Source organism: Juglans regia, chromosome 9 (assembly GCF_001411555.2).
Source record: "Juglans regia cultivar Chandler chromosome 9, Walnut 2.0, whole genome shotgun sequence".
NCBI classification, from domain to species: domain Eukaryota; kingdom Viridiplantae; phylum Streptophyta; class Magnoliopsida; order Fagales; family Juglandaceae; genus Juglans; species Juglans regia.
Window position 1 is genome coordinate 10,517,078 of NC_049909.1, and position 8,031 is coordinate 10,525,108.

The 8,031-nt window shown below is 41.2% G+C and overlaps 1 long non-coding RNA gene across 1 annotated transcript; it reads right to left on the reverse strand.

Moving 5' to 3' along the window:
* Positions 1 to 671: 671 nt before the first annotated feature.
* On the reverse strand, positions 672 to 1,184 carry LOC108999782. Its single transcript, XR_004802445.1, has 3 exons — positions 1,100 to 1,184; positions 866 to 992; positions 672 to 781 (listed from the first exon to the last, which is right to left on the reverse strand). It is a non-coding gene; the product is annotated as an uncharacterized LOC108999782 (long non-coding RNA).
* Between the last annotated feature and the right edge of the window lie 6,847 nt (positions 1,185 to 8,031).

The following is an 8,031-nucleotide window of genomic DNA, read 5'->3' on the forward strand; positions in this document are numbered from 1 at the left end:
TAGTATGTCCAACTTTTAATATAGATGCCTTTTCACCGGATAGTTAGGCAGCTTCGTGATTTCATGGCATTCAGTTGACCATTTCATGGCATTCAGTTGACCATTTCATGGCATTCAGTTGACCTTACACAACCAAACTTCGGATAGTTAGATGCCTTTTCACCGGATAGTTAGGCCCGTTTGTTCCTTCTGTTGCTATTTATGGACTTTTTCATCCTTGTGAAACCGATATTGCCTTTTTTTTTATAGAGATATTTAGTGATGCAAGACAGATTATTAAATTTCCTGACAACTTGGTCTTTCTATTTATTTAGTGGCTAAATTCATATATGATGTAGCAGCATACATCACTTAATTGAACACTTCCGCATTGCCTGGTTTGAATCGTGAAGGGGCTTATATATTTAAAGGTGGGATGGGGGTTAGAAGCAACCTTACATCAGATGCCGAAAGAATCAGCATAAGATACCTTGAACCAGTAGTGGTGGACTTCTTAGGAATATTATTGCTTTTAATGAAACTGATTTATTAAGGAATAAAGCTTGAATGGCACTTCTAAAATCCCGAGTATGTTGGTTATATATAACCAATCATGACATAAAATCCCAATCCTCTGATAGTATAATCGTATTATTTCAAACAATCAAGACCATACAATTCTTGGACCGCTTATGACATACCCAAACTCCAATTTCTTGAAGGATGAAGATCCCATTATCGAAGAAAGAAAGCAATCAACTGGTTTGGTTTCCAACTTCCAAGTGCAAGTCAAAGCTTCATCCTGTACATACTTAACTTATTTGACACCGAAAAGAATCACAACTAATCTAAATATCAGTACAATGAAGGATTTACATAGTGTTACCTGTCTAAGGCAGCTTGGCTAATAGGAATCACACCGACTGGGGATACGAGAGCATCCACAGGAATGTCATTTGGAGTGACTGCTATAACTCCTTCATCCATTATCTGAACAGAATATGACAGCACAACTGCAGAAACAGACACAGTCATTTCAAGTGACTAGCATACCCTTATAACCAGACTACAGGACCTTGAGCAATTGTTTAAAACGAGAATTCACCAACTACTTATATACCAAGGAGGGGTTGCTTCCAATCCCTTGCCTTTGCAAGCTCTTGGTATTTCTTCAGGAAGGTATCATAATAACTATAGATTTTCACCAAACAAAGCAACATTAGTTATGCATGACTTTAACATGTAAATTGTAATTTGTAACACCCCGTATTTTTTAGTGTATTTTTTTTTTAATTGAATGATTATTTGTTATTAATTTAAAATTTGATTATCTTGTTTTAAATTTTCAGATTTTAGTGGGTTTATTTTGTTATGATTTTTTAATTTGTGAAAATTAAATTTGACATGTTTCCTTAATATTAATAATTGTTATGCATTTAAATTCTCTTAATTTAAATTAGTTTGTAGGTTTTAAAAATTATTGTATTGTTGGATTTAATTATTTTATTTTACTTAGTCACTGTATTTAAATTTATTTTATTTAAAACTGTGGTGTTGAAATAATTTTTTGTTGGAATTTTGTGACCCAAGTTGTGACTTTTGGACCTCACTTCTTTTCCCTCTATTTTTTTTCTTTTCCTTTTCTTTTTCTTTTCTTCTTTTCTTTTTTTTCTTTCTTTTCTTTTTCTCCCCTGGTTTCCCTTCCCGCGCGGACGTCTCTCTCTCTCTCGCCGTGCAACCGTTCCTAACCCAGCCCACCACCGTCGCGCCGCCGTGCGCGACACTGCCCACCCCATCATGCTCCCCACCGGCCGGCGACCTCACCCCTCCAATTTCAGCCCTCCTCACGCCGCCGTTAGCCCCCACGCACCACACCAAGCCGCGGCACTCCTTGCGCCGCTGCACCGTCGTCGCACCACCTCCAGCCACCATCTTCTCACCACATCATCATCGACCTGCTAGCAACCTAATGCACCCATCATTGGCTCTGATCTGTCACCGGTGAAGCCCATCTATCTCCATCTTCGATTTGAGCTTTTTGGCATTAAATCGCCACCCACGGCCAACCACCACCACCACTAGCTTCACCGACATCCCTAAGCCCTACCCTATCAATCTCGGGTCTTTGTTTACACCCGTTCAAAAGTGGGTTTTTAAGACCCACGGCCACAGTGCATTTCGCACAGTTTTGTTGTTGCGTTGCCGCTTCTAGCACCTTCGTGATCTTTCAAGAATTATATTATAGCATTGTAAGTATTTTTCCCAAATAACTTTTGAGATTTAAATGTATTTTTGCGCTAATTTATATTTACTGTGAATTTGTTAGTTGTGCCGGACTGAGTCCGAGGAGTAAGGGAGTCGGTTGGATTGGATGATGTAATTGTTTGTGTGAGATTGGCTTATACTTTGAAATTTGTTGGCTGTTTCGGGTTTAAATATTGGTGTTTTGAGTTTGATGTTGGTCATGGTGGATATTGGTGATTTTTAAGAAGTGATGGTATATTTTGAAGTCTGTGGGTGCACTGAGACCCAGATGGTTTTATATGCAAGCTATATGCTGTAAGGTGAAGCGGCAAACTGGTGGGAGACCAAGCGGCCACTCCTAGAAATGGAGTTGGGATCCTTGGCTGCTGTGTCTTGGCAGTGGTTTAAGAAAGAATTTGATGATCGATACTTCCCTGTTTCGATGAGACGGCAAAAGGCTCGGGAGTTTAATAATTTGGTTCAAGGAGACGTGACTGTCGAGCAGTATGCAAGGAAATTTATGGAGCTTGGACGGTTCGCTCCTCACCTCATTGCTACTGAAGAGATGCGGGCTGAACGTTTCCAAGAAGGGTTGTGCCCTCAAATCCGCAGGCAGGTCGCATGCCTGGAAATCCAGAACTTTCAGAGGTTGGTCGATGTGGCCTCTATTGCTGAGCGAGAGCGAGGTGCTGTGGTAGGCTCCCCACCGGGTAAGAAGCGACTGAACGTTGATGGTGAAGGGAGCAGCTCCGGGTCACCACAGAAGTTTGTGCAAAGGATCGGGGCCCGAGCGCAGGCAGCTTCCGGTATGCGTATTGGGGGCCGAGCTCCAGTTTGTGGCAGATGTAATAGAGCCCACGAGGGCGAGTGTCGTCAGGGTTGGAACCAGTGCTTTTAGTGTGGTCAGACGGGGCACTTTTTCTCGTGAGTGCCCTAATCGGACCCAAGGGAATCAGGGTGGTCGTCGCGGTGGTAGGACTAATCAGAGGCAATTAGGTCAGGCTCGGATGTACTCGTTGACTCCTGGTAGTGCTGGCGACGAGATTCCAGAGACTCAGGACGCTGGAGTTATGGCAGGTATGGGTCTAATCTTACCTTTCGTAATGAATGCCATGTGTGGTTTATTCTTGGGTTTTGGAAAGTTATGCAAGCTGTACCCATGCCCGTTGGGTGTTGGAGGTTGTGTGATTTTCTTAAGAGTGTTTTGGTTGTATTTGGTTTCCTGCTTTAGAGTGATGTTTGGCCCTACAAATTTCGAGGACGAAATTTTTTTTAAGGGGGGAGGATGTAACACCCCGTATTTTAGTGTATTTTTATTGAAGGATTATCTTTATTTTATTCAAAAATTATTCTCTTGTTTTAAAATTATTGGATTTTTAATTGGGTTATTTTTAGGATTTTTAATTTGGTGAAAATTATTTTTTATGTGCTTTCTTATTATTTATTTATTGTTATGCATTTAAATTACTTTTCTTATTTAATTAATTATTGTGGGATTTAATTATTTCAATTTGACTTTACCATTACGTTTAAATTATTTTATTTAATTTGTGGTTTTAAAATCGTTTCCGTTGGATCATTTTCGTGACCCAAGTTATGAGGACTGGACCTCATTTCTTTCCCTCTATTTTTCTCTTTCCTCTCTTTCTTCTTTTCTTTTTCTCTTTTTCTTTCCTTTTTCTTTCTTTTCCCGCTGCATTTCCCCCCGTGCGCGACCCAGCTCCCTCTCTCTCCCCGTGCGTCCGTCACCTTCACCCAGACCGCTGCCGTCACGCCTCCGTGCACGACACCGCCCGGCCGACTAGCTCCCCGACCGGCCGGCGACCTCACCCTCCAAATCCTAGCCCCTACCTCGCCGCTGGTAGCCCGCACGCACCCTTCAAGCCGCGGCGTCACTTTCGCTCCAGCGCCGCCGTCGCACCACCTCCGGCCACCATCTTCCTACCACTTCATCCCTGACCTCTTGGCAACCCAATGGACCCAACCCCGGCTCCGATCCGTCACCGGTGAAGCACAACCAAGCCCATCTTCGATTTCGGCATTTTTGGCCTAAAAACACCCCTTGCGCCGCCACCCACGGCAAACCACCACCACCATTGGCTTCACCGACCTCTCTAGGCCCTACCTTACCATTTTTGGGTCTTCGTTTGTCTCCGTTGAAAAGTTGGTATTTGTGACCCACGGCCATAGTGTATTTTACATTGTGGTGTTGCTCAGACGTCGCCTTTTCCAACTTCGTGATCCTTCGGAAATTGCTATATTGCACTGTAAGTATTTCTCCAAAGAACTTTCGTAATTTAAATGTATTTTTGTACTAACATATTACACTGTATTTGTTTGACATGCCAGACTGAGTCCGAGGAGTTTGGGGGTCGGATGGATTTATGATTGGAGTTGTTTGGGTTGGTTTGATTGGATTGGTTATTGGTTATTGAGGAATGTGGATTTGTGTTGGTACATGTGCATATCAATCTTTCATGCATGATCATGTTTGTAAAGAAAACTGGGTTTTCGTGTATTGCATTCATGTGCATGTGTGATTTGGAAAAGTTATGATTTCATGTGTGAGAAATTGGATTTGTTTGGATTGATTGATTTGAGAAAAAAGGGAAAGAGACTGTAGGGATGGTGGTAAGCAGGGACGGTGGTAGAGTCCCGCCTGTGATTCCCGCCTACGGTGCACGCGGTAGGAATGGTGGTAAGCAGGGATGGTGGTTGTGTCCCGCCTGTGATTCCCGCCTACGGTGCACGCAGTAGGGATGGTGGTAAGCAGGGATGGTGGTAGAGTCCCGCCTGTGATTCCCGCCTACAGTGCTCTGTTATGTATCTATTGTGTGGAAAGGAACTGTAGGGATGGTGGTAAGCAGGGACGGTGGTAGAGTCCCGCCTGTGATTCCCGCCTACGGTGCACGCGGTAGGGATGGTGGTAAGCAGGGATGGTGGTAGAGTCCCGCCTGTGAGTCCCGCCTACAGTGTCCGATAAATTGTTGAGTTTTGTTTAAATCATTTTCTGGGAAAATGTTGGATTATATGTTTTGGCTAAAAATGAGATTTTGACGTGTGTTGGAAAATTATCATTTTCGGAGAAAATGATGTTTTGAGAGAAATGTATATTCTTTTTTTTTTTTATGCATGCATGTTGGTCGTATTTAATGCATTTATATTACGTTGTTATTTTGGGTTATACTTACCTGCGGTACCGTTTTATGGTATCGTAGCTTTTGATGCAGATGAGGATGATGAGTCTTAGGCTTTGGCTCCATGGTGAGAGTGATCTGGGATCACTGGCTGTGTTAAACTTTATTTTGGGATGACTGTATAATTTTGTAAACCCTTTTACTGATGTTTACTTGTATTTAAATTCTGGTACTTAGTTGACTAATCCGCTGCGTTGTTTTTGTACACTGTCGCTTGTACACACACTTGGGCACGTTTCGTTGGGATGTGTGACCGTGTTGTCATCATCCTGGTGTCTCGATTCCCGTGTTTCCTTACATGGGGGTCAGGGGCGCCACATATATGCTCTCTGCTTACTGAGTTGTTGATAACTCACCCCCTTATCTCCATAATATTTCAGATGACATTGATGGTTCAGCTGAGGATCAGTATTAGAGTTTATGGAGAAGATTAGCAGTGAATGGTTGTTGGGTATCTCGTGGTATTAGTGTTGATGTTGGAAGTTATTTATATTTCTTAAGTTTGCTTCAATGGATTTAGACGGTTTATGGAGACTTATGTTAATGTTTCATTATTTTTAGTTTGTTATTTGAGACATGAATAAGAGCTGATTTTATTTGAGTTGCTGGATTGAAAATTGGATAGATGAGTTTATATGGTTTATTTAATTGAAGTATTTACGTTTGATTTGAGGTTTGAGAAAATATATATTCTTGAATTTGGAAGTACTCTAGCCTTGTTAGAGTTGATTATCAGGTTATATGAGTTAAATCTCCGGACCCTCGAGGACGAGGCGTTACAGTTGGTATCAGAGACATGTTTGAATTCTGCATACTATAAACCTTGGAGGTTTAGATTTCTGTGGGATCATAGGATGTAAAGATTTCAGTGTAGGAACTTGAGGAATTTAAGAATGATCATGTGGATATTTAAGTTCGAGATTCTTAAAACCTTATGATTGATTTTGATGGAATTTGAAGATGTAGATATGGTAAGTTTATTCTGTAGGATGTAGGACATGACTTGGAAATAATCTTTATAAGATTTAAGGTTTATATTTTTGTGGTTTGGATTCTAAAGATGTACTAGAGTTTAGAGCGATGTTGGGTTTGCAATATAAGATGATAGGAATGATTATATGTGCTGGTTAAAGATATGGCTAAGAATGGGTAAAACCATGTGTGCAGTACCGGAAAAGTTTAAAGGTTTAATTGTAAATTATTGTTTTTATTTAAATTGAATTTATTTGGTTTTGTTTGATTTTTTTTTATTTGAATTGGAATTATGTTATTTTTTTATTTATTAAGTTTATTTTATTTTGTTCGTTTCGTTCGAAGCTGAAAAACGGGTTAAGGATTAAGTTATGGCAGGAAGATGGTACGACTGAGAACGCTATTGTTATATTTAGCAGAGTAGGCTTGAACTTTTATCGACTTGGTGTGCTTTTATAATATCAAGGTTTGAAAGGAACGGCATGGTCTGGGTGATCTATTCGGGGAGTAAGATATTTGAGGTTTTCGATTTTATGGAGGTATGCCATGAGGCTTTAGAATAGAAGATTGTAAGTTCAACAAACTTTAAGGATAGATTTATGGAAATTTCACCAAAAGTTTAAGGTTTTGCAGACTTTAGGAAATGATTTGTTATCATTTAATGTAACACCCCGTATTTTAGTGTAATTTTTTACTGAAGGATTTTTATTATTTATTCAAAAATTTATTCTCTTGTTTTAAAATTGTTGGGTTTATAGTTGTGTTATTTTTATGATTTTAATTCTGTGAAAATTATTTTTGAAGTGCTTTCTCTAAATTAATTATTTTTATGCGTTTAAATTTCTTCTCAAATTAAATTAACTTGTTGTGGGGTTTAATTATTTATTTTCATTTTAATCATTACGTTTGAATTATTTTATTTTACTTGCTGTTTTAAAATCGTTTCCGTTGGATCTTTTTTTTTTGACCCAAGATTTGAGGATTTGGACCTTATTTCTTTCCCTACATTTTTTTCTCTTTTCTCTTTTCTTTTTCTTCTTTTTTTTCTTTCTTTCTTTTTCTTTTTCTCCCCCTGCTGCCGCGCGGACGTTTCTCTCTCTCTCTCACGCCGTGCAACCGTTCCTCACCTAGCCCACCGCCGTCGCGCCGCCGTGCGCGACACCGCCCACCCCATCGTGCTCCCCACCGGCCGGCGACCTCCCTCTCCGATTTCCAGCCCTAGCCGCGCCGCCGTTAGCCTCCACGCACCACACGAAGCCGCGGCATTCCTTGCGCCGCTGCGCCGCCGTCGTTCCACCACCGGCCACCATCTTCCTACCACTTCATCCCTGACCTCTTGGCAACCCTTTGGACCCAACCCCAGCTCCGATCCGTCACCGGTGAAGCCCCACCAAGTCCATTTCCGATTTGTATGTTTTTGGCCTTAAACCACCATTTGCGCCGTCATCCACGGCAAACCACCACCACCATTGGCTTCACCGACCTCTCTAGGCCCTACCCTATCATTTTGGGATCTTCGTTTGTCTCCGTTGAAAAGTGGGTATTTGTGACCCACGGCCACAGTGTATTTTACACTGTGGTGTTGCTCAGACGTCGCCTTTTTCAGTTTCGTGATCCTTCGGAAATCATTATATAGCAA